Source organism: Alosa sapidissima, chromosome 14 (assembly GCF_018492685.1).
Source record: "Alosa sapidissima isolate fAloSap1 chromosome 14, fAloSap1.pri, whole genome shotgun sequence".
Classification (NCBI taxonomy): domain Eukaryota; kingdom Metazoa; phylum Chordata; class Actinopteri; order Clupeiformes; family Clupeidae; genus Alosa; species Alosa sapidissima.
In genome coordinates, this window is record NC_055970.1 from 25,074,156 (window position 1) to 25,101,752 (window position 27,597).

The window sequence follows — 27,597 nt, forward strand, 5'->3', positions numbered from 1 at the left end:
CAAAGTGAGTCTCGCCTACTGTGTGTGTGTGTGTGTGTGGGGGGGGGGGGGGGGGGTATGTGATAATGGTGATGAGGAGGAGGAGGAGGAGGAGGAAGAGGCGATGCAACACAGGTGTCCCCAACGCATGACTGTTGTGTGGTAACACTGTTTCATGTATGACAATGTGTACTGTTCATCTGTTCACACGTCATGCGTGTGTCACTCTAATTGTGGAAACACTGTCTTTGGGTGTGTATTTGTGTGGGTGTGTTTCTGTGTGTGCGTGCGTGTGTGTGCATGTGTGTGTGTGTGTGTGTGTGTGTGTGTGTGTGTACACGGGAGAAACACGTATCTACACATGTGTTGGACCTGTTTCATACATGTGATTTATGGACCTAAAGATAATTACCCTTTACAGTGTGTGCGTGCAACACTCTCCCAAAGTTCACACTACAGCTCCTGAAGGAGTTCACCTGAGGACCAAGACATGTGCATGAGGACGGGATGAACACAGCACCAGAGCGTGAATCACTCACACAAACGTACTGAAATGTGGCACTGTGGTTCCAATCACATCAAAGGAGCTCAGCATGATGCTAACCTAGGGCCGCTGTTCTCAGCTAAAGCTAGGACTTGGCCAGGATGTATTTATTCCTCGTGTATTTTAATAAGCCAGGATGTATTTATTCCTTATGTATTTTAATAGGTAAGGATGTATGTATTTCCATATGTATTTTAAGAGTTCCTTATGTATTTTAAGGCCAGGATATATGTATTTCATTATGTATTTTAAGAGGCCAGGATGTATTTATTCCTTATGTATTTTAATAGGCCAGGATTTATGTATTTCAATATGTATTTTAAGAGTTCCTTATGTATTTTAAGAAACCAGAATGTATTTATTCCTTATGTATTTTAAGAGGCCAGAATGTATTTAACAGCAGGCTACCTGCACTACATGCTGCCAATCGGGTGCATGAGAATGAAATAGAAATTGCAATTGCGTGCCCTTTATGTACTCTGACATTTAAAAACGCACTTATGATCTTTTTTTCCCCTCACTCTGAGTTTGCTAAAAACGATTGAAGAAGGTGAGATGAGAGAACAGCAGAGAGGAAGTGATAGAGAGCAAGAAAGAGGGAGAGAGAGAAGAGGGGAGAAAGAAAGAGACGGAGAGAAAGAGAAAGCAAACAGCGTGGGCTTTGGTTTGGATGACCTGGTTGCCGTCTCTCTCTCTCCAGGTTCACCTTCTCTAATTGGAGAGGCCAAGCTGACCTACTTAACCCAGGCAAACGATGGGCTTGGTGCTCTTTAATTGGCAGGAAGGCATTGGCGAGGCATCCTCTCTCAGTAGCACCTGGCCAATTAATAATGCTCGCCTGCCGCAAAGAGCAGCCACAAGGAAAGAAATAAATAAAGAGCGCTTCAACGGGAGAATGGGGGGGGGAAAGAAAACAGTTTGTGTCAACAATTCAAAGGTTTAAAAACTTGCAGGGGACCCAGTTACTGGTAGCCTCCTTCGTCTTCGCTCTTTCACATCAGCTCAACGCGTAATTGTTTCTCTCTATATAGCTCTCTTTGTTTTCTCACCTACCTCTCTGTTTTCCCTCTCTCACTCACTGGTTGTGTGTTCTCTCTCCATTTATCTCCCCTGCTGACTGTAGTTTTGTTTACTAGCGAGATGCTTCAAACCAACTGAGGGGGCAAAATTAAAGACAAAGAGAAAGAGAGAGAGGTAGAGAGAGAGAGAGAGAGAGAGAGAGAAAGTGGGAGAGATGGGGGTAGAGTGTTTGTGTAAATTCAAGGGATGAAAAGTAACAAAGCCCTCTAAGTATTCCAAATAAATAAATAAATCCTAGTTAATAGCAACGAAATACTACAAAGACTAGCAAATCACTTTTCTCTTTGAAAACCAGAAACACACACACACACACATACATACACACACACACAGGCACACACACACACACACACACACACATACATACACACACACACACAGGCACACACACACAGACACACACACACACTCACGCATACACACTTACACATACACAAAGAGTAAATGGCAGAAGGCTGTGCTGACGAAAGCATGTCAGACACTTCTCCTCAAAGCTTCTCCTGTTGTGATGGGACTAAGACAGAGCCTGCCCACACCCACTGTACCCTAAGACAGACTGAGTGAAAGCACACACACACATACACACAAAACACACACAGAGAGAGAGAGAGAGAAAGAGAGCAGATGGCAGAACACACAACACTGCAAAGTGAGATAGGGGAATTCAGCACCAACTAGCAGCCTCAGAGGGACCCCATCACCTCCTCCAAACTTGGAGAGGTTCTTGATGTGCAAAGGAGGCTTAAATGGAGTTTAGTTTACATCACGGGCAAACCAGGGCAGTGAGCAACACAGAGGAGTGTGTGTGTAAAAACAGAACAGTGCAAGTACTGCTCTGATAGAGGAGCTGAACTCCATCTGACCGTAGAGAAACAGTGACAAAGCTATGATTAGCTAGTGTGATGTGAGTTGTGTCAGTGAAATGTATGCTGTACAAATGGCTCTGTTCTTGTGCTGCAATTTGGATTTGTATGGCTATCCTGATTTGTCATTCTGAATTAACTTGAAAGCAGGAAGTCTCAACAATCTTACTCCATATGCAATGCACCAGGATCCAATCAGGATCTGTGATTGTGGAGCTCTTTGTATCCCCATAACCAGCCATGGCTCACAGGGAAGGGCTTTAGTAAGACGAGGTGCCTAACCCAACCCTGTCTGCTCTTATACTCCTGTGAGAAGAGTTTATTTCCCCTCCGCTAAACCTCACCTGGCCTGGAGGGATTGTGTCCACACCTGGAGAAGGGCTCACACAATGGCACACACACACACACAGACACACACACACACACCCACACACACACAGCCTGGAGATGTGCACACACAATGACACACACACACAGCCTGGAGATGTGCACACACAATGACATCTGGGGTTCATCTGTCCTGACTGCGGCTAAGGCAGCACTGGGCGAGTGCTTCACTCTAAAACTCATGACTTGAAGCACAGACACACACACACACACACACACACAGAGAGAGAGAGAGAGAGAGAGAGAGATGTGTGTGGCGGTGTGGAGAATGGTATTCTCCTGCTGTCATGTCCCTGTCACGGCTCGATTTGGGCGAACACAAACCAAGGCCAGGCCCTGCAACAGCTGTCACTCAAACTGCGCGGGAGGGGGGAAAATCGCATTACCATGGTGACACACACAAAGAAAGCAAAATCTCCGCCGACATTTTCACTGTGCTCCAGCGAGCCTGTCTTAAGTGTGTGTGTGAGAGAGAGAGAATGTGTGTATGAGTGTATGTGTGAATGTGTGTGTGTGTGTGTGTGTGTGTATCGCAACAGTGCAGTCGCCCCCGTCTGAGGCACAACAACTTCATCTGGCTCTCGCTGCCGCCGCTCCGTGCCAGCCGTGAGGTTGATCTGGCCCAGGTGCCACCCAGCTCCACGGTGGCTCCGCCAAAGAAGAAGCTGCTTGCGCTCGGACTCCATCTTGGCTCCTCCACAGGGCTGCTGGTGCAGCGTGGACCCATTGTAGCTCCGCTGTTTCTCGGATGCACATGAAGGCCAGAGCAGACGCATGACCTTTACATAAGACCTGTTTATCGTGTGCACCCTGGCCTCAAAATAAATACTGCACACATGCCGGGGACCAGGGTGAGCTTCTGTCTATGTGTGTGTGTGTGTTTGTGTAAGAGAGAGAGAGAGAGTTCTTGTGTATTCATGAATATGGTGTGTGTATGTGCTTGTATGTGTATGTGTTTAAGAGTGTGTGTGTGTGTGTATGTGTCTGTGCATGTGTGTGTGTGTGTGTGTGTGTTTAGAAATGTGTGATGCTGACAGAGCAGTACAGAGAGTCAAGGCCTGGGGAATAATTATGATGAAGAGAAGGCTGGCAGAGTTGCCCTCTACTACAGTAAATCACAGCAGCTCCAGCGCCAACGCCAACGGCAGCTACCCACGCCAGTCTATGTAGAGAGGGCCGTGGAGGAGAGCAGAGGAGGCGCTCACTCGTAAACACATTTTAACACATACTCAACATAACATCATGTATAGCCTACATGGATATATGTAGGTAGGTAAACACACTTTAACACATACTCAACATAACATCATGCATACATGGATATATGTAGGTAGGTAAACACGAACAATAGTGGGCTTGCTGGATCAAACTCACTAATTAGTTACCAGGGAAAGTAACTATATTGCGTTAAATTTGGCATTACAGTTAGAATGCAAGTGTCATAAATAAGGGTCTTAAAGGTCTCATTCACCGAGAAACCGTGTAATACTTGTTCCTTTCGAAATACTATAGCTCACTCCAAGGTGCATATGCATGCTGCACGTGAAAATGATCTTCTACCCCCATTGCCCGCATTAGCCAATGAAAGGAAATACACGGAAAAACAAGCGAATCAGAAAAGGCCCTTCCCTGTGACGCCGCAGGGAAAACAATTATTCATGGCCTCGCCCACCTTGGCTTGTGACCGCCCACAGGAAGACAGGAAGATTTTGGCCAGGAGATTGTCTCTCTGCAGCTAGTAGGAGCTAACAGCAAGTTGCTAACATGGCGGAGCAAATTCGTGCCTGTGTTATTTGTGGCAATAACACATCAATGTTGCATGTCTTGCCTTAGAAAGAAGAGTTGAGGAAGAAATGGTTGGAATTTATCGTTGGAACACCACCACCGAAGTATAGTGCAACATTAGTTCTGTGTTCCAATCATTTCGACCACACTCACTGTGCCTGCCTACAGTTAGAAAGTGGTTTTGCATCGATGTTCTAAAAAAAACTGGACCTGTACCGTCACGACGACTGAACGACTGTTACAAAATAGCATGTTCATATTCTTCATGTTAGCATGCATGAAAAGGGCACAAGCTAGGCTTAGGCTAGCCTATTACAGGAAGCTACACCAGGCACTTAACTGAAGTGTTCTGTTGGCGACGTGTAAAATCAGAGAATGTCTAATAGGAAGGGCTCTGGTAAAATCCATTAGAGGAATGGTCTATTTTTTTGAACGTAGCCTACAGGCCACGCGCCAGGTGTAGCTACTATTAGACCTATTGGAAGCTAATTGTTGCAGAAGACGCAACGCGAACAAAATGCTTCAGTTACGTGCCTGGTGTAGCTACACTCATAAGAAACTGTATGACCACACTACCCAGAGATTTAGCTTGTTGAACCTATAATCTTCTAACCTAAGCGTCTAAACCACAAATAATAATATTGGCAACAATATCTTATGCTCAACTAAGGACTGGTATTGTTCTAGTCTAAACAGGGAAAATCACACAATACCCGTGCACTATTAGGCTAGTTAGTTTCTAGAAGTCTTTTTCTAGTAGGCTAATACAGGTTCTTATGTGCTCGTCAATGTTTGGGAAAGTCAATTCATGGGTTTCATCAGGTCACTTTCCACAGGTGTATAAAATCAAGTACTTCGATTATGAATGCAGACTGCATGGTGCTTGATTAATACACCTGTGTAAATGGACCTGATGAAACCCATGAATTGCATAACAGATATAATTGATATTAGGCCTACTGAATGTCTTCTTGTGGGTGTGCTACTTAGTACATCATACACCTTACCACAGTCACTAAAATATTTTTGTTTCCATTGTGCCAGTACAGTTTTGTGTGAGATAGTGAATGTCCTGTGTACTGTTAGTATCTTGTAACTTGACAGTAATACACATTTATTTACTTTAGGTACCCAAACAGAATACTTCATGAAAAGTATGAGTATTGATACAAGCACTTAGGATACACCATGGGCATGGGGGCCTGCTACCTCTACTCCCATCAAGCCTGTTCATCCAAGGCCAGCTAGAAGACCTAGGGTTGATCAAGAGGAGGAGGAGGATGAAAGTGACATCTCCACAATAACACCTGATGGCTCCACCTATGGCCCAGTGCAATCAATGAGCAATGTAATAGAATCATCACAGCCAACGAATGTGTTTTGTGTGTTGTCCCTTCGGATACCCAGGACAACACAAGCCGAAACAACAACTCAGACCTTTTTCCCTAAATAATCCCAGCACCATCTTACAAAGGATCTGTAGGCCAGATGTCTGCATCGTCTGGCAAAAAGGACATTGTTAATTCTGTGCATAGTTTGGATGGTCTTGTTTTGTGTTTGCATTATTTTAATAGACTGCAATATTACTATTTGTCAGTGTTTCTCAAACTTTTTCAGACCAAGGACCACTTAAACAATAATAATTTAAACAAAATAAAAAAAAACAGTAGACCTACTTCAACAGTATATTACACAATAGGCCTTCTCACTGAACCACCTTGCTTATTGTCTTTGCACCTTGCTTATGGTGTCAGAGGATTCATATGATTTAAACTGGCATATTGTAGGTTACATCAGTGTTGCAGAACTGTTTGGATTTACATACAAGTTGGCTCAATATTGCAAACAACTCATCTATTATATTTTACCACATCTACTTGAGAGAGCTTGCGGACCACACTTTGAGTACCACTGCTGTATGTAAATATAATAAAGCTATTTATTGAAAATGGACCTGTTTTGTATATTTGTTTTAGGAGTTGCATCAGTTTTTGTCCCTTTTAGGCTAAAGGTTTATCTTACCTTTCATATCTTCTGTCTCACAGGGGGCCATAGTCGAATGTTTAGTGCATTTTGAAGGGAGTACATTATGTTAAGGCAGACTGGTTCTAATCCTGGGTACAGGGTCATACAGACAACAGGGGTACTGGTGTTGACCACATGAGCAATCCCCTTATGAAAAAGTAGTATAGGAATCTTATAGTATTTTGGGACAAAATATTATAGTAATCTTATAGGAATATGTATTTTGGGACATACTGCAATAACTCTATAATATCCTATAACTGCTATAGTTTTTCTATAGTAGTCTTATACTATAAGACTCCTAGTACTTTTTCCTAAGGGTCATATGTGACAGAAAACAACTTGAGTAGGCTAAGCTCTGCCAATGTAGGCTATCAAAGCCATAGTTCTCATTACTGGAGAAGTCTTGCAGCACACGTTCTCTGCTTCTATAGGCATTCTGGTGCCATTCCAGCGAAATATAGCTAGGAGTAGGTAAGTGTGTTTGCATTTAGATCTATATATATATTGGGCTATGACCAAGTGGTCTTTCAATGATAGTATCATGGAATTCAAACCATAACTATCTATTCCGATAGCATACAATTAGCAGGCTTGGTCAGTGGCTGAACTGCATTTAGGGTGCTTATAACCTGTGTTGTGAAGTAAAATATCTACTAGGAAGATTGCAAAGACTTTTGACTGTGTAAAGAAATAGGTCTTTATTTTAAAACATTTCCAACTGTTTATTACTTGAATGCAAGAGGACGATGGCCACAAACGTTTACCTCTTTTAGGAGAAATTTTAAGCTGACATGCAATGGTTACCATTCTATTAAACCAACGTTCACCGACAAACAATCAGAAAGCGGTTCTTCTTCCTACTCGGATACTAGGATCAAACACATGAAGTTGTATCTCCAAAGACATTTTGTGCAACAGTTTTGACTCGAGTTTTAGCACTGTAAAGTTGAATATGGAGCATAGCACAGGCAGAATCGGATGAGGACGCACTGGAGGGAGCGTCACAGTACTGTTAGCCAATCAGAGGCGAGGTCATTAACATGTCATGAATATTCATGAGCAAGAGGCAAATCCTGTCGTTCCTCCCCTCCCACCTTCCCCACCAAACTAGAACAGCATGAAATAGACGCAGGAGAGCATTTTTTTCACCAAAACCGGCTCACAGGGCATTCATTAATACTAGAGACCATGGCAAAATTAATGAAAAAAGATGAGATGAGACCTTTAAGTAAATAGTCAGAAAAAGTAGCATAATTGACAATACTACAACTCTGAGACTGAACAAAACATGAAAAACGTGAAAGGGTCTGAACACTCTGTGAATGCAAATTAGCTAGTCGGACTTCCGTACTCCACTGACATACAGTAGCCATGTTGTTAGCACCTTGCTCTACTAGTTCAGCGCAGTTGCTTGTTCCCTAATAGCCTGTTCCTGTGGGTCTACAAATCTTCCACTTGGGATTGTCCATTTCTTTTGATGTCACTGCTGTTCTTTCAAACAGTAACTACAAACTACATGTTTATTATTCATTGGTTAATGTATACTTTTGTTTATTTATTCACAGTTCATAATGTGCGTGTGTGTGTGTGTGTGTGTGTGTGTGTGTGTGTATGTGTGAAGTTCCTTTTAGTCTCAAACACACTTCCTCCAAACAGCAGATGGGGTGTTATTTGGTGCGCCAAGTGAGACCCTGGTAAGATGTCTGCTGAAACTGCCCAGTGTGTGTGTGTGTGTGTATGTCTGTTATGTGTGTGTGTGTTATGTGTGTGTGTGTGTGAGAGAGAGATAATGTGTCAGTCTGCTTTGGTGTGTAAGGGCTATGCTCTCTCCATGGGGCCTAAACAGTGATATCTCCTGTGAAGGCTCTCTTCTCTTATCCTCCCCTCTCCTCTCCTCTTCTCTTCTCTTATCCTCCCCTCTACTCTCCTCTCCTCTCCTCTTCTCTTATCCTCACCTCTCCTCTCCTCTTATCTTATCCTCTCCTCTCCTCTCTTCTTCTCTTATCCTCCCCTCTCCTCTTATCTTATCCTCTTCTCCTCTCTTCTCCTCCCCTCTCCTCTCCCTCTCTTTTCCTCTCCTCTTCTCCTCTCTTCTCCTCTGCCTCTCTTCTCTTCTCCTCTCCCTCTCTTCTCTCCTCTCCTCTTCTCCTCTCCCTCTCTTCTCTTCTATTTTCCTCTTCTCCTTCTCTTCTCCCTCTCTTCTCCTCTCCCTCTCTTTTCTCCTCTCCTCTTCTCTTCTCCTCTCCCTCTCTTCTCTTCTCTTCTCTTCTCTACTCTTCTCTTTTCATCTCCTCTCCTCTCATCTCCTCTCATCTCTTCCTCCCCCCACCTTGAGATACTCAAAGCCCTTTTACTTGCCCTCTACACACACACACACACACATGGAGATGAATAAACATGCACAGGCAGACACCTCCACTCACACTCAGGTAAAGGAGCACAGCTGAAAGAAAGAATGTCTCCTCCTTCCCCCTGTACATTTCATTTCTCTCTCTCTCTCTCTCTCTCTCTCTCTCTCTCTCTGAGTCTGTGAGTTGCTGCAGGAGTCTCCAGTTCTCTGGAGGTGTCAAGGCTGCTGAGTCATCACAGGCCGCTAGCATTAGCGTTAGGGACGGGGGCTAATAGAGCGACGCGGCGTGGCGTGACCTTTTCGGACGCTGGTGATGAACGGCTGCAGGCGAGAGCGTGACCTTTCTGCTCCTGACGCCTTGGATGGCTCCCACGCGCCGAGTCCATCATCGTCACCCCCCGTTACGGCGGCAGCCAACACCAGCCCACGTCACCGTCGGCCTCGCCAGCCCCGACACTCGCCGCTGCGAGCGTGTCATTTCGCTTGACAAACGACACGACTTTCGCCGCCTCTCAGCCGCTTTCACCCCCTCTTCTCTCCCTCCCCACGTTCTTCTCTCTTTTCTTTTCCAAACATCCTCCTCCTCTTCATGGCAGAGAGAGCAGCAGCACTGCAGACTTTTCTGCTGCACAGAGACGTCTTGGTGTTAGTTTGGTGAGACTATGAACTCATAATGATAATTCATAAGATATTAAGGAATGAAAAAAAAAAAATACAAATCATGAATTAATTCATGCATGAATTCACGATAATTCATGTACCCTTTCCGTAAAGTGTTACCGACTCTTCTGCTGCATGGAGACGTTTTGGTGTTAGTTTCAGTGTTTGTGAATGCAGGCAGGTGCGGTGGATGACACCTACTGAAAGGGTCAGTGTGCAGTGAGAGACAGCGCAAAAGTGTCTCCTCTAACGTGCATTAAGTAGTCGGAGCACAAACAGGAGTCACATTTCAGTGGGGTCTCCAGAGACAGAGGACACACACCCACGCTTTGGAGTATAATGATGGGGAACAGAGCTGTGGCCTCCCCACAGACCCCCTCCACACACACACGCATACGCACACGCACGCACACACACACACTCACGCACACACACACACACACACACACACACACACTCTCTCTCTCTCTCTGAAAACAGCACCACAGTTAATAGACTACCATCAGCAAGTATTGCAGCAGTGGAATTAGAGCGGTCATTGGTAGAAGTGGTGCGAGTGTGTGAGTGTGTGCGTGCGCATCCGTGCGTGTGTGTGTGTGTGTATGTGTCTAATAGCATCTGGGACAGTGCATAATATCGCCTCCTCTAGCCCTCTCAAACAGAATGAGAGAGAGAGAGGGTGATCAGAGTGAGAGCGAGAGAGAAAGGGATGGAGAGAAAGAGAGATCTAGGGACAGAGACAGAAAGGTAGAGAGAGATTTAGCTCTGATCATTTAATTGGGCTGTCTAGAGCAAATTTGGTAGCTCTAGTTAATACAGCTTTTATGTAAGACTTTCTTTTTTGGCATGGTTAATGGATTTTCTTTGAATTTATAAAGCTCTTCAAATGGAATCTTTCCATATCTTATAGTCATGGACTTCTTTCTGTTCTGATCCGCTAATTGTTGCTATATTCCAAATGGAGTTTGTGCCAAAAGACTCCTAAATCTGTTGAAGCACTGATGTGAGGATTTTGTTTGTGTTGTTTCAAAGCATCAAGGTCCATTTTTTTTATTATTTGATAGTACTCTCAGGTCATGCATGCATTATACTTACACACACACACACACTTACAACAGAGAGAGAGAGAGAGAGACCTGTTCCCTCTCTCCTCCTCTCAGCATGATGCATAGGTTGATAGGACATAAACACGGACAGGGAGGCGTGGGGTTGCTTTTGGTCAGGGTGGGGAGTGAATGAGTGTGAGTGTGTGTGTGTGCGTGCGTGTGTGTGTGTTTGTGTCTGTGTGTGTGTGTCTGTGTGCGTGCATGTATCGCTGTGTGTGTGCCTGTGCGTGTGTACCTGTGTGTGTGTGCACGTGTGTGTATTTGTGGGCTTGCAGTGAAGTTGAAGGACACCATCATTAGGCTGAATAGCAGCAGTGCTGGCAAACGCATGTGGCTGTCTGTGCAGGGGCATCAGGCTGATGTATTGGCCTTCAGCGCTGAAAGGATGTTTTAATTGTGTGGATGCTATGCTCCGCCTCATCACAACAGTTGAGGGGGAGAGGAGGAAGTGAGCTCTGAGGCTTGGACATGGCACACACACACACACACACACACGCGCGCGCACACACACTCACACATGAGTGTTTATTCAGAGATCAACACAAATTACAAAATACATACAGTGAGGTACATCTACATACTTGCACACACCCAATCTGTGAAACAGTTATAATGGATAGCAAGCATGCAGTACAATACAGCACAAAGTCAGTTCCATTCACACAAGCAGAATTACCCATGAATGCACAGTGACGCAATCACATTCATCCCCATGCTGAACCAAAGCCTGCTCCCACATAGTCTGGAAAACAAACAAACAAACAAACTCTTTAAAACAAGCACAATCACACACACACACACACACACACAGCGATATTTACCTTTACTGGCTTGGACACAGCCCTCCATTGCAGCCTTTTATACAGGACACACTATTACACTTTGCGTCTTGTGTAGCCATTAACTGGCCCATCATGGGCACTTAGGGTTTTACCAGCCTTAACAAGGCTGCGCAGGCCATGGCTGACCAGACCTGGACGCAGCTGATTTACGCAGCCCTGCTCTCAAAAGCCTGAGCTGAGTTAACAGAATAATGAAGACTTTTATAGGGCCCCGCAAAGGCCCAGTGGACCTGCACAACTTCATGGAGAGACATTAACGCTGTCTTTCTTATTAAAATACTCAACTGCATAAGAATAAAACTTTATTATTTCCAGAATCATTCATAGGGTTTTTTAACATTGGGAAGTGCAGCTTTCAGTCTCTCTGTCTGTCTCTCTCTTTCTCTCTCTCTCACACACACACACACACACACACATACTGTACATATACACACACACACAGAGAGAGACACACATACACACACTCATGAATAATAATCTTGTGACACTTATAGTGTTAGTGCTGTGAGAGAGTCCCTTGCTAGCTGAGCTATGCAGTAGATCTAAGCATTTCTGCAGGGAGAAAGAGTGTGTACTGAATGTGTACAGTGTACAGTATTGTGCATGTGTATGTGAGTGATGTGTATTGTGTATAAAAGAGACACACTGTGTGTGTGTGTGTGTGTGTGTGTGTGTGTGTGTGTGTGTGTGTGTGTGTGTGTGTGTGTGTGTGTGTGTGTGTCTATACTATACGTGTGTGTATGTGAGTGATATGTATTGTGGATAAAAGAGAGACAGTATGAGAAGCTGGGTTTGGTACATAAGCATTTTGATTGGCCGTGATCTCACTCTTTCTCAAAAGGAGAGGTATAAGACAGAGAGGAGGACTGATGATGATGATGATGATGATAGAGAGAGAGTGTGTGCGTGTGTGTGTGTGTGTGTGTGTGTCTGTGTGTGTGTCTGTCGTAGGCAGACAGGTGGGTGGGTACTTCCCCACTCCTTCCAGTCGCCATGGCGAAGGATAGATATGTCCCATTTCCTCCCTTTGGTCCCCATTTCATGCCCCTCTGTCTCTGCGCCTTTCATTTCACGCTCCACCTCAGCCTATTTACACATGTGATGGAGGAGACCAATATAGCTACACATGCATGTGCACTCACTCACTCACACACACACACACACATGCACACATCTATATATATATACTCTCTCTCTCCCTCTCTCTCTCTTTCTCACACACACACCACACACACACACACACACACACACACATATACACTCTCTCTCTCACACACACACACACACACACACACACACACACACTCTATACCCATGTATATATACACACACACTCTCTCTCTCTGTCTCTCACAAACACACAAACACACATACACTCAAACACACACTCAAACACACACACACTCAAGGATGAGCTATGTATTCACAGCATTAATCCAGACCCAGGGCAAAGACTTTCAGGTGGGACCATCCCACTAAGCAACACAACATGCTCATGCAATGTAATGGGTTTTTTAGCTTACACTCTGAATTACACCCACGCCAGCACAGTCGTTCAGTCTCTGAACCATACCTGTCAACATTTAGCTTTCCAAAAACAGGAGATTCTTTTTCGGAGGGGGGGGGGGGGGGGGGGGTCAGTGTTTATACCGGATCTGTGTTTGCATATTTAATACGTTTCATACACTGTTTCAACACTGCATTTCGGTCGTTGCTTTTACCTTACGCATGCCAGTTATGTATCTGCCAGCTGCCTGCCTGCAGTCTACTTCCAAAACTCCAAAGCTGCTTGCTGTCAGATTTGGTTCCGAGGGCACAAGTTCAGTGTATCAACAACACTCAATAACAGTTTATGTGATGTATGGATTATGTTCAATTTCCAACAATTTCACAACAGCTAGTTCTGGAGTAGGCCATTCAACTAGCCCACTTGCTTACGACGAGACTCAGGCTGCGCAGTCGGCACCCGCTTCCTTTTTTGGATTTTGGGTTGCCAAGTTTTAGCCTATGACAAAACGGTTGAAATTGAAACTAAGTGATCGTGTATGTGTAGGGTGTATTTCATACACAATCTGGCAACCTGAATGGATCAATGATTTTAAAAGGAAGTTTGATGGCCATGCAAATTACGGGAGTTTTCCGGGAGAAATAACAAAACGGGAGGGTGCTGGGAGATGACCTTGAAATACGGGAGAAACCCGGGAAAAACGGGAGTGCTGACAGGTATGCTCTGAACGTACTGAAGATGCTGTGTTCTCACACACAGTTATGTGATCACTGCTGACATGAAGCCAATGCAGACCATATCATGCATGAATGCTATGTGCAGCCACACAGGCGCCTAAGGATTAGAACTAGGGAGTGAAACAATGGCATGCACCTCTCCACGTCTCTACTACATACAGAAGTAACACAAAAGTAACACAGATGAACACATCAGAATACATACAGAAATACCCCAGATTTCTACAGTATCTGTGTCTGAGAAATTCATCAGTGCACATGGACACTAGCATTCTATTGTTTGCATCAATGGTTGGTGGACAATATGAAGATAGATTCATACACACATAACGAGGGAAGCCGTCAAACAACATGTTATGTTTTCAGTTTGTTTCTGTGAGCATTTAGCATACTTTCAGTTGGTTAAAGGAGTGATTTTCTCCACTCTCCCCTGATGGGCATTTGGCTCGTGTTTTCCTGTCCAAGAGCATGATCTAGCAGCACTGGTTTGCGCAGGAGGCTTTTGTAAGTGCGACACCCACCCATCTGTTCTCTGCACCTGCGTGCCACGCCGTGCTTCAGCACTAATGGAAATGTTTGTTGTTAGTGGGAGGTCCACTTTGTTAGGCTTTCGGATTTCACTCTCGCAGTGTGGCACACCGAGCTGATGGACTGTACAGGCTGCCTCTCGATTTCCACCGCAAGACTATCCAGAATTTACTACAAATTAACTCACTTAATAACCGCAGGGAGAGTCCTTTTTTTCTTTATCCTGCAAAACGCAGAGACTTACTTCCTATTACAAATATTGAATTCATGAATATTTAAGCTCCCACCCACACCCAAATGGTGCAATTGAGTTCATTATTTATTTTACAGTGTTTCAATAATTAATGCCATGTATATGAGAGCTGCTCGGTCTGGCACAGCCGCCCATAATTAAAGACTCTGCCAGCTCTGTGAAGCCCGCTATCACTAAAAGCATTACAGCGGATTTGAAACTTTCACTGCTTTTTTTGTGGGGGGTTGTGTGTGTCTGTGTGTGTGTGTGTGTGTGTTTTGATGTAGCTATTGGTTGACCCCCGTTCCATCCGTCTCTTTCTCTCTCTCCATCTCTCTCTATCTCTCTCTCTCTCTCTCTAGGAAGATACATGGCTTTTGAATTAAAGCGTTTCATGTGAGGGAGTGCCTGACGGACAGCTGATACGTCCAGAGTTCTCCTCCCTCTTCAGGAGAAGGCCAGCCAGCCAGCCAGCCTCGAAACCAGCTCTCTCCTGGACCCCAGCGTTTGATGGAGCCGCCACTCACTCTGGAGTCTGGTAACGGTTAAATGATAGGGACAGTAACAGCAAGGGCAGAGCTTTTCTCCCGGATATATTTCTAAAAAAAAACAGGGAGAGTGAAATGCCAAGAACATGATTTATGTGGACCCTTAGTTAAGTGCCGACCTTAAAAATATGTGCTTTCATAATAAATGACTCTCTCAAGCATAACACAAATCAATAGTGTCTAAAAAAGGTATTCTCCTCTTTGGCTTCCTGTACTAAAAGCACAGATCTATTGAGCTAGCCACAGCCTTCCTATCTCTTAACCCCCTTTCTCCTCTCTCAACAAGTCACACACCATCTCCGCTATTAAGTTATTTTCTTCCTCCTCAGAAGTGGTTCAGAGACCATCTCGGATACGCAGCCAGAACAAAAGTTTCAAGGACATCTGGGGTTATGGTGATGGGGGAGGGGCAGCTTTCATCTGAACAAAAGCCATCTAGAGAGAGCCTGACGTTGGAGCGGATTGGCAATAGATCTTGGCCCTGCGTGGCACAAATCCAGACAACCCGTATCAGGGCCGTATCAGGGCCAGATCCTCATCCACTGGTCTCTGACGACTGGTCTCCACAATGCACGCGCAGACCAGAGAAGGATTGGGCTTAATTACTGCGGCCATAACTGGGTGTCTCTGGTGAAGTGCAGGGCTTAATTACGACTGCAGTGTGAGGAGCTGGAGCTGTAATTACTTTGGCTGCCACTCGGGGACCCCCAGCCTCTCAGCAGCAGGGTCGTGACCGCACTCCCCCAGCGGTGCCAACCAAAGAGTATGCATAGCGGAGCAAGATAGCTTGTCGTAGTTCCTGTCTATGGACGCAAAATGGGGATTGAGTCCTGTCTGCATAAAGAGGTGTGTCGTTGACGTATTGATGAGCATACTGTAGCATCTGGCCAACAGCAGCAGAATAAATAACAGGCACATACCTTATGTAAGGTCGATTTTTTCTAGATTGGAATGCTCAAAAATGCTAAAAATGTACCTGAAATGGTCAGAAGGGTTTGAGGATCATGAAAACGTGCCCAGAATTCACATTCATAACTCTATAGAACCAAGACCTAAGCATATGTGGGGAAATTCTGAGCTATGGCCATAGACTTCAATGGAACAGTCGCTCCCCACACGATCCGTGGCTCCAGATGAAATATCTTGCTCCGCCATGTATAATCTTGGGGTCAATTCAGAGAGCTCCGGTTGGGTGAGGTGGGTATGGATGCGGGATGGGGCGTCGCCCCCTTTAGTGGAGTTATGCAAAGCCAGCATATGTGCCATCTCGTGGCCTGTGTCATGACATAAGTGGCCCCAGTGCACCACATGCATCAGAAGAAAAAGCTGTTCAGATGTATGCAGTGATATACACACATCTCTTTGCATTGAGACATTCCCTCTTATGTATGATCTACTCTAAAGAGAGATACTTTTTCTTTTTACTTTTGAACAGCCTCTGCAACATTTGAGTGAAAAAGAGCATTCACATCAGTGATGCACCCGCAGGCTTAGGCATAAAAAAGCTGTTAGATCTTAAACATCAAACCCTCATAGCCCAATGACCAGGGATCCTCTAACAAACCATACTTTTTCAAAGACTTGGGCATTGAAGAGAGAGAGACATAGATAGAGACAGAGAGAGAGAGAGAGAGAGACTATAATGTACAGCAGGCACACCATCAAATCAAAATAAGGTACAGTATTTTTGTATTAAAAAAAAAACATTTCTATTGAAGTATAAGATCCCTTTACAGACCATTAAGGGAAAATGTTTCATCTTTCCCCTGACTTACAAATTATGCCATAGAATCTGACGTGACCAGTAAACAGATAAAAATATTTTGACCTGTTCACAAATCCCTATGGTCACAAAGATGATGGTTAGTTTCAACATAAACAACAGTTGTATTGTTTTTACCAATGACTATCCATATCATAATTAGTTTGGTAATGAAGGCCTACATGACATAAGCAGTACTGATAGACAACTGATAGCACCTTTATCCATAGCAAATAGTTTCAAAGTAATTAATAACTTAATTTGATTTTTCAGTGTAATTAATTATGTGTTAGGCAGTCATTCATACAATGGTATGCAAATGATGCACATAGCTTCTTCAATTAGGTTATAATAGTTTAGTGATCAATTCTTAAAGGTACATATATAAACTTTATTACAGGCTCTAGACCCAACAGCAAGACATACAACAACAACAACAACAAAAGGAATAGATATATTACAACATACACATACAAACAAACTCTGATTCATGAGAGTCTTAACAGGCACCCATACCAATGTTTCCACAAATAGGATTGATATCTGACCGAGCTGCACCAGTACCATCAGCAATCGTAAGTGATTTCAAGCCCATACATCTTTTGGTACACTGTACACTGCCCATCCTGTGAGTAGACTGTAAAAAAAGGTCTCCGTAGGCAGCCCATGCTCTGAAAACAGGAATAAAACAAAGTGGGGGCGGCTTGTCCCCCAAACAAAAGTAAACCACTGCGTGGAGTTTATCTGGGAATGCTGAAGGGAGGGGTGAGCTACCTCTCTGGTGTGTTTTGTTTGGTCCTTGGTTAAAATATAATGTACATTGTTTTGGACAAAAACGTCTGCTAAATACAAAAACAAACATAAACAAATTTGATGTCATGCGCAATCGCTGACTGCACCTTTAAGTTGTCTATTGGACACTTTAGCACTGATCATCAGTCATTTTTGTATGTGTAAAAATAACTAGAAATGTTATCAGAAAGTTACAACTGAACTTGTCAAGAAGTACAAACCCAACTCTAACCAATGTTAATAATTGACCTATCGCAAGCCCCGCCCATCGAACGTGGATGAGCCAATGGCAGTCCAGTAGCTCCGCACATGTAGATAAAGTCCGACAGCTTCACCTTATGGCTCCATAGAAATGCATTAGAAGCCGTGATTTTTTCCGGTTTTATGGGATTGTATAGTGATATAAATGGAAAAGGGACGACCAAACGACATGTGTGGGATTAACGCAACACTGATACACAGAATAATGGCTTTCAATCTTGATTATGCTTTTTTGTTATTATGTTAAATTAGATTAAATTATCTCCTCCCAGCTCTCCCCTATTTTAAGCAGAGTTAAACTTACTCCTTAGCAAACCACAATGAAACAGTGTTCCACCACTCTATGAATTAAGCCAAACAGTTAACTCAATGTAAGTAAGATCAAGAAGATTGTTTATTGTTCTCAGCACTGCCAGCATTATGTATAAAATGATTGTCACTTAGAGGAGACTCGTAAACGACTAAGGTTAGCATAGTTAGCTAACCGCTGCTAACGTGCTAGCATAGCCTCGTCATAAAAGCATGGGGCTGTGCACAGTAGTGTAACATTTATTCACCAAAAATTAATAAAGTTGAAGTCGCTCTGCAATGTAGACTATGTTTCCGTTTATTTGCAGTACCATGTTCCTTACATGACATGACCTGGTGCCCTAGCAATATGCATGCAAGTCTATCTAGCACAGCTAGCTATTAATATCAGTGAGTCCCACTCGCCCCCCGTCTAAGTTTGTCACCCAACAAACCAAGATATTAATTTTTATACATGTGTCTCCATACTGGAGTTGTTCAACGGATTCTAAATGAAATCAGGTCCATGGCTCTGTAAAAGAGCCTCTTAGGTTGTAACTTTTACAGACAGGCTTACAGCTACCATTGAAGTTCTAGTCAACTCTGTGTACTTGCCGGTCTTAGCTGTCGGACTTAGCAACAGTAACTAAGGGGGCGGGACTTCGCGAAAGGTCAATTGTGGCGATTTCTTGCAAAAAATCGATGGAAAGCTGGCAACCTGCACGCCTCCACATTGGCCTGGATCAATGTCCCCACTGCTCTCAGAAATCTGGCTCAAACTACTGAGTTGGTATCAAGGCTATGTGCAGCATTTTACTTTTTTGTAGACATCTCACAGTAAGTATTTGACCCTTTGGATGAAGGAAAAAACATTTGTATGCTTTATATACATATCACCACTGGCCAATCTCAGTATCACAAATTGTTTGGCCGAATCTCAAAATAAAAATCTATGAGCCACTCTATTGTGGTGATTAACAAATTGCCTTTTTGTGAGATATTATAAAAGTCTATCTTCCTATTCCTCCATGTTTCCTAAGGGTCTCCTTATGAAAAGGACTGACCAGAGATGGTGTCTAATGAAGAACAAGACTCATATGAAAAGTAACCATTGGAAACCATACCATAACCATAGGAAACTGGCATTAGTTTACTTCATTTTGAGCACTGATGTCTACAACATACCCTGCCGTTCGAAGGTTTGGGGTCACTTAGACCAGTGTTTCTCAAACTTTTTCAGACCAAGGACCACTTAACCAGTAAAAAAAACATCACGGACCACCTAGCTAATAGACACAATAGGCCTACTCACTGAACCACCTTGCTAATTGTCTTTGCACCTTGCTTATTGTGTCAGAGGATTCATGATTTAAATTGGCATAGCTTACATAGGCAGTGTTGCAGAACTGTTTGGATTCACATACAAGTTGGTTCAATATTGCAAACAACTCATCTATATTATGTTTTACCACATCTGCTTACGGACCACTTGGGATAGCTTGCGGACCACCAGTGGTCCCCGGACCACACTTTGAGAAACACTGACTTAGACATTTCCATTCCACTCCATTAAAGACAGAATACCAGCTGAGATCAGTTGCATTGTTTTTTTTTTAATCAGGGCAGCAGATTTCAGATTACAGTATGTGCTTAGATAATTGCAAAACGGTTCTCCAATGTTTTCTCAGTTAGCCTTTTAAAATGATATCAGATTAGCAAACAGAATGTGCCTTTGGAACATTCGCTGATAATGGGCAATGTAGATATTGCATTACAGATCAGCATTTCTTTCTACAACAGTCATCATTTACAATATTAATGATGAAAATAAGGACATTTCTAAGTGACTCCAAACTTTTGAACGGTAGTGTATGTAGATGTATATTTTACATACATCTTATCCACTGTAATTTTAGACATACATACTAAGCACATCCAGGTCTTCTCATTACTTCTCCATTACTCACTCCAAGTAAGATGGCTTCAGTGTCATGTGGAATTCAAAGAATAATTACAACAGAAATCAGCTGTTAACATTCCAATACCGCTGTCCTGTTCCTCTCGCGGGTGAGATTGGTTCCAGAGTAGTAGTCCTAACCCCACACTCTCTTATGTCCTGTGGTAAACTGGCTGTCTGTCAAACGAATCAAGAGCTGTCTTTCAAAGTACCCATCCATGGGAGCTGACAGAAGTGGCTCTGACTGTCAAATTACCCCCGATTCAGTCTTCAAGGGAAATTTAGAGGCTGTTGAGGCAGGGATGGTAGAGTGCTAACTTCGAGTGTGTGTGTGTGTGGGGGGGGTGATATCTCCCTCATGAATAATCCTATTTCATGAATAAAAAAGCTTTTTATTTGAGAGGCGTTTTGGAGACGCATAATGTCTCGCCACAAAAACGTCACTCAAAAGGAGGGAGTGGGCCCAGTCTCCGCCACTGACAGCATTCCCAGTCTTAAATCATATCAATCCAGTTTTATTTATTACCAGAGGGCCCTGAGAATGCAGAGAGAGACAGAAAGAGAGAAGAGAGTGAAAGGAAGAGACAGAGAAGAAAGAGGAAGAGAAACTCAGGGAGTGTGAGAGGGAGATAAAGAGAATGATAGAAAGAAAGAAAGAGAGAGAGAGAGGATAGCCCTCTCTAATTGATGGAGTATTTTCATCTTTAATGTTATCACTTGTGAGCTAAATCGCAATCAGAGTCAGCTCTGGTTTCTGATGAAGAACTGGGCCTGTATGCCTATATGTTCCCCAAGAGATGGACAGAGATGGACAGAAAAAAAAGGAATAGAGAAGGCAGAGGAGAAAAAGACAGAACAGAGACAAAGATGGAGGGCACAGAGGATCAGGTGGTGTCATCTTGGGGCTGGGCAGGCGGCAGTACCTAATCGGGAGCTTCGGGAGGATTCCCGTACATTTTGGGCCGGTCTGAATATCATGAGCTTAAATATAATATTTCTGAAGTTCATTTGCTGTGCCCTCGCGCCACCTCAGCACACTGGGCTGTGTGGTCGCAGCCCCGTACTCGCATTTTTTTTTCAAATATTAACAAAAGTAGCACTCACAAAAACTGTTTGGAAGTCGCAACCATGTCTATATTTGCAATAATTATGGGGAGTATATGAGCGGCCCCTCCTCCAGTGGCACAGCCCTAACAAACTGTTATGTGTGCAGGGGAGACATAGACTAATAATGATTAATTTTACTGTAAAGTAACCCCGGATCTCAAAAGCCCTCGAAAACAAAATATTATTAAAATGTGTGTTGGGTCCTCCTCACATGGAAGATCTAACGTTCAGTTTCAGTGAGCAAATAGGCCTGTTGAGAGAAACTACTGTAGAGGAGCATTCAAATTTGGCAGAGATGCAGGAGAGGAAGTGTGCATTTACAGGGCTTGTCACTGTTTTGTGGCAGACTAGAAGCAATCTTGCCTAGCTCGGGTAGGCTATGCTATGTGTAGAAATAAAATGGCCAGGAGTTGGTGAGTATTCAAGTCATATTTTTTTTTCTCCTGAAGTTAATGAATGAAATTACTGGCATCTCCAGATTTCACTCTGATGCATACGTAGCTACCAGTCTGCCAAAGTTCTCGTGCAAGAACAAATAATGTAATGCAAAACTAGCAACTGATCATAACATGATTCCATTGCCATTCCATTGCTATTCCTACTATATTAACTCCTATCCTGTAAAGACGCATCCCATCATCCCCCCACCTGTCGTTCTTACAGATAGTGTAGTTGGAGACATATTTACTTAACTGCCCCCCCCCCCCCCCCCCCCCCCCCCCCCAAGGTCTGCTGGAACTTGTAATTTCCCGGTAAAATGAAGTGCCATTCCGGCTCTGGCCCTGGGGCTGGGGCTAGAATGGGCTTGTGTAGTTTGGTTTCTTCCTCTCTCAGCAGAAGTGCCTTTGCTCCACACAGGGATCTCCGGAGTTGTCTTCAGGTGTGTTTGGCCTCCTGCGTGCGCTGGTGCTTATTTGTAGTTGTTACCCAGCCCAGCTGAAGGTCAGGTAAGGGCTAATTGAATGCTGCTGTGAAATCACACATATGAGACCACCTAAATAAAAGAAATAAAAAAATAAATAATTTAAGAATCTGATTTTTTCTGACAAGAAAACATTACATATTCAAGATCTCTGTTGACCGCCTGACCCTGAGCAGCAGCTGAGGTGGAATATAGGAGAAAAAGAAGCTGTTTGGCTTTTCTTTGGTGTGCCCATCTCTCTCTCTCTCTCTCTCTCTCTCTTTCTATTTCTCTATCTTTCTCTTTTTCTTTCTCTATCTTAAGTTGTGGCAGCTTATGTATTGATTACCCTTGCTTCCACCGTATAAATGTGTGTGTGTGTGTGTGTGTGTGTGTGTGTGTGTGTGTGTGTGTGGCAGAAACGGTGCTCTCTGTATTTCCACCAGTGCAAAGGGCTGGAGTCAGACCACTCCCACACACACACACAACCAAACACACACACACACAGACACACACACAACCAAACACACACACACACACACAAACAAACACACACACACACACACACAACCACACACACACACAACCACACACACACACACACACACACACACACACACATGATAGATTGCCATGGCCCCAGTGTCCAGATGGGATTACATATGTGTGAGACATTAATATACAACACCAAACATGTGCAGACACACACACAACTGACATGCACCCATACCTCAGCTCACACACAAGCAGAAAAACATATGAAACACATATGCAGGCACAAAAATACACATACCGACACACAAAAGACATAAATGCAAGAACACACACACAAATACAAAAAATACGCACCTCTGGGCTTATTGTACCACTCCACTCCAAATAAGAGCAAGTCACCTCTCCAATCAGACCAGCAGTCATAAAAGTGCCAGGCCCTGGGAGACTAACTGCCCACTGTACTGGCAGCCTGGGGGAAGGCCAGACCTAACCAACCCATCTATCAGGATGGCTGGGAGAGAGAGAGAGAGACAGAGACAGAGATATGTTGAGCCACCAAATGTAACCCGTAAACAATCCCATGGATATTAACGGCTGTTTTAGCCAAAAAGAGGGGATTTCTCTCTGCACTGCTCTAAAAAATCTGATGGGATGTGTGTGCAAGTCAAGATTACTTACAGTTTCTTTTTAAACGTAACTTAACTGACAGCAAAACACTTTCACCCGCATAGATCACAGAGAACCCCTAATGTTCTTACTGTCAGACACACTTCAGAGCACACCATCAGACTTCACACTTACTGCTACCCACACACATACATACACACACACACACTCAGACACACACACACACACACACGCACACATATACTGCACTCTCTACACATTCTCACACACAGAGACACACACGCACACACACAAACATACAGTACACACACACACACACAGTTGCTTAGCTGCCTCACTGACATACAGCTCATTGAGTCATCTCCTGATCCTTTACATTGGCCTGCCCTTTTCTGACCCTGTTTCATGCTGTGTTACGCTAACAGATTACACACACAATCACACACACACACACACACACGCACGCACACACACACATACACTGCACACACACACACACACACACACACACACACTTCTCTCTTCATTGCACCCTCCCTCCATGACACCCTGACATAACTATTCAATTTGCAGCCGTCCCCAGAGCTGATGGTGGAGCCCGCTCCACGTCCGGACCAAATCTGTGCCAGAGTCAAGTCCGCCACCACCTGGGCCGTGACCGGCGTCCATTCAATGAAGTGGCCAGGGCCCGGTGACACCGAACGACCGCCACGCCCCTTTAATGGAAACACGGTGCGCGGAGAGATTCACATTAGGAGACGCAATGAGGCTCGCAGTAGCAATTCTCTTCTACGCGTCCTGTATTATAAGTTAGAGCGCAGCGCAGAAGGTCCTGGCCAGCCAGGGCCATGATTAAAGCAATTCATCATCGCCATGCGTTATTAAAACGCTTCCTCTGGCACCTCTTGGCCCTGTGCATTTGCACGCTCCGCTGACACGCAGGGGCGCAAAGGAGCGCACCAGAGTGAGTGAGAGAGAGAGAGAGAGGAGAGAGAGAGAGGGAGAGAGAGATGAAGAGAGAGAAAGAGAGGGAGGGAGAGATGGAGAGACAATGGACCAAGGAGGTGGGGGAGGGGTGACCCTTTGAAAAGCATTTGTCCTTCTGGCTTTCTGTATCATTGTGTCCTCAGTGCTGCCATTAAGTTTCTTTTTAAAGGGATTTGCCATATAGATTTCCAATGGAATGCATAGAATGAAAATGAAAGGGAAATTGATGGAACCATGGCAGGTGTGTACATTGTGCATTTATATGTCTGATGTGTGTGCATATGTGTGTGTGTGTGTGTGTGTGTGTGTGTGTGTTTGTGTGTGTGTGTGTTCTCTCAGCAAGCAAACTGTATGTTAGCATGGCCCATGGACCCTGTGAATGAATCGGCCATATTTGTCAACAGGCAAAGAAAAGAAAAGAAATCTGCACTAACAAAACTTTGAACTTTGATCTACTGCGCGGGTGAGGCAGACGTGCCCGTGGCACTGTGTGGGTGAGGCAGTGGAAGCTCAGACACACACGGGTGGCAAAGCCCTGACCCCTTACACAGAAGCACACAGACATGCTATTTTGAATCCCTACAGCATGCTGTAGCCCAGGGTCCTCCTTTACTCAGACCCCACAGTTTTTACTTGTTTTATATAACTAATGCATTAGGGAAGTGAGTTCTATTGCACACAGCAGCTGATTAAGGCAGAGCCATCGGGTATTAACACCGAAGCGCTCCACCTCAACCTTTATGACCCGAGTGTCATAAAGTTGCTGATAAAAAAGTAAAGAGGCGAGTACAAGAAAGAGAGATGAACTCTAATGTGGGGATGGGGGTGGGGTGTGGGGTCGGTCCATTTATCATCTATTCATCGCTATGACCTATCTGGCCTCTATTTTCCAAGTGCTCTGCTGGCTTCCCACCCTGACCATAAACATTAATGATTTGTTATTACAGTGCCTTTTACACACACACACACACTCTCTCTCTTTCTCTCTCTCTCTCTCACACACACAGACACATTCGCTCTCTCTCTCTCTCTCACACACACACACACACACACACACACACACACACACATATACACACAAAGTCACACAGCACATTCACACACATGCACATGATAATGAGAAAAGTTTGCTGTGAATTTCAGCTTAATAATCATTTTCTGTCTCCTAAAATCTACCTCCAGTCTTCATCATAGTGAATGCGTTGGTTGAACCTTTACGACACGATCTAATGATTATCTTTTCACATGACACAAGGAGGTCATACCCAGCTTTTCTATAAGGGCAAACCAGTTCTAGAATGTCCATGTTCCAGTAATTCCACCCCTGGACCATAGTGGAACTCAGAAACCATTCCGTAATGATGTTGCTAATAGGGTGTTGTAAATGCATAGTATAGTGTTCTATTAGATTATGCTCTGTCATCTAAACACTTACGAGTGGATAATGGTCTTAGCTTCCTCTGATTGCTGCATTGTTTTCTCTCAAAAGCACTTCAGGCCAGTTCAGATCAACAACACACCAATTACGGGAGGCCTAAAAGAGACAAATCACCATAGAACAAAACAAAACCAAAACAACAGAATGGAAAGTGGTCATGGAACGATATTGCCATCCATATAAATGGAATATCAATGGCAATGTGATTGAAAACACAATGGTAAACTAGATGTACCGCACAGCGGTACAAAATATGACCGCCGCTCAGTCCTGTACATCCGTTCCGCGAAAATAAATCACACTTGAATTTGTCTCCATCTTTTACTCCATCCCCCACTCTTGAAACTTTTGTGTATGCTTGTTTGGCATGCCTGAGTGTGTGTGTGTGAGGCTGCACAGAAAGTAGCCTACTGGTGCTGAAAAGGTGAATAGATTGTAGAATAGCCAAAGAAGATGTAGCATTGTTATAAAACCTTTAAAATCTCTAAACAATCACAAGTAGGGCAGTTCATCACAGTTCATCCATTGCAACTGGATTGATGAAAGGTCACTTACACCTGTAGGCTACATTGTATTTGGGAAAAGCAAAAGGTATCAGCATAATGTTATTTATTTATTTATTTATTTATTTATTTATAAACAAAAACATCTGTCAGTTCCATGCCGTTTTCAACAGCTATCAAAAACAAAGGTCATTTTTGGATGGATGGATTTTTTGTGAATGTTTCTTCTTCTACATAAGATTTTAGTCATCTTTAGTTCATGTGATACTTTATTGTCAATGCACAAATTAAGTAACAGTAGTCTGAAACGAAATGCTGTTTTACATCTAACCAGTGGTGCAAATAACTGACATGTCCAAATGGGCCTTGATGAAATGCGTCGCTAGACTGTTCATACACATTTTAACGGCCCAAAGTTGAAGAGCTGTTGTCCGTTATTGTTCGTGCAAATATAAGCTGATTCATGTTCCCTTGCATTGTGTAACTGAGGTCCATGGCTAGTCTGGCTTTCACCAGACCAAGCTCAATCTTTAAAGAAATCAAAAAATAAATAGCGGGCAGATCAGGGTGGGTTCACCCAGCCTAGTCCATAGGCACCCGATATTGTTTAATTTTCCGATTGAGATATCCACGCTCTGGCTATTCTAAATGCAAAAATGCATCAGGGAGTTATGACAAAACTGTAACTAACAAACTAGATCCTAATAGAAAGCTGTTACCTGCCCTAAGCTACAGGTAGGCTTATAAGGTAGGCCTATTTACAACATAAATTGTCAATAGGCTATGCTGGCGACACAAATAAAATCTCCTTTGGAAACCAATGGCTTACGCCTTACAGTATCAAGAGGACTTAAACTGCCATATCGTGGCGAAAAGTTGTAATCAAATTCACGCAGCTCCATGAGTCAAGGAAAGCGCGAATGAAGTAGCCACTTCTAAATGGGACCCACTACACAGTAGGCCCTAGCTTAAGGTGTGTTGCTAAAGCAGCCATAATGAAGGTGTCATTGTTTGGATACTTCACACACACGTGCTTTTTAATTTCACAGACTACAACTACCAAGCTGGAATCAAAACGCATCGATTCCCCTCTCACACCCTGCACGCACTTAAAACAAATAAACAGGCATCTCAGTCTCACGCATGTATAGGCAAAACTGTAGGCTATCAGACTAGAGCTTAGATCGGGCCCAAAAAATCAAGCCCGACCCTACCCGAGCCCGTGCACATTGTGCCCGAGCCCGACCCGGCCCGACACATTAACTGTAATTATGAGCCCGAGCCCGATTTAAACCCGACATTT

The 27,597-nt window shown here is 43.9% G+C and overlaps 2 long non-coding RNA genes across 2 annotated transcripts; one reads left to right on the top strand and one right to left on the bottom strand.

Annotated features, from left to right (window-relative positions):
• Positions 1–271: 271 nt before the first annotated feature.
• LOC121681922 lies at positions 272–27,597 on the top strand. The gene is made up of 2 exons (XR_006022351.1): positions 272–305; positions 27,466–27,597. It is a non-coding gene; the product is annotated as an uncharacterized LOC121681922 (long non-coding RNA).
• Positions 6,214–27,555, bottom strand: LOC121681920. The gene is made up of 5 exons (XR_006022350.1): positions 27,468–27,555; positions 27,325–27,327; positions 24,800–24,808; positions 18,612–18,618; positions 6,214–6,224 (listed from the first exon to the last, which is right to left on the bottom strand). It is a non-coding gene; the product is annotated as an uncharacterized LOC121681920 (long non-coding RNA).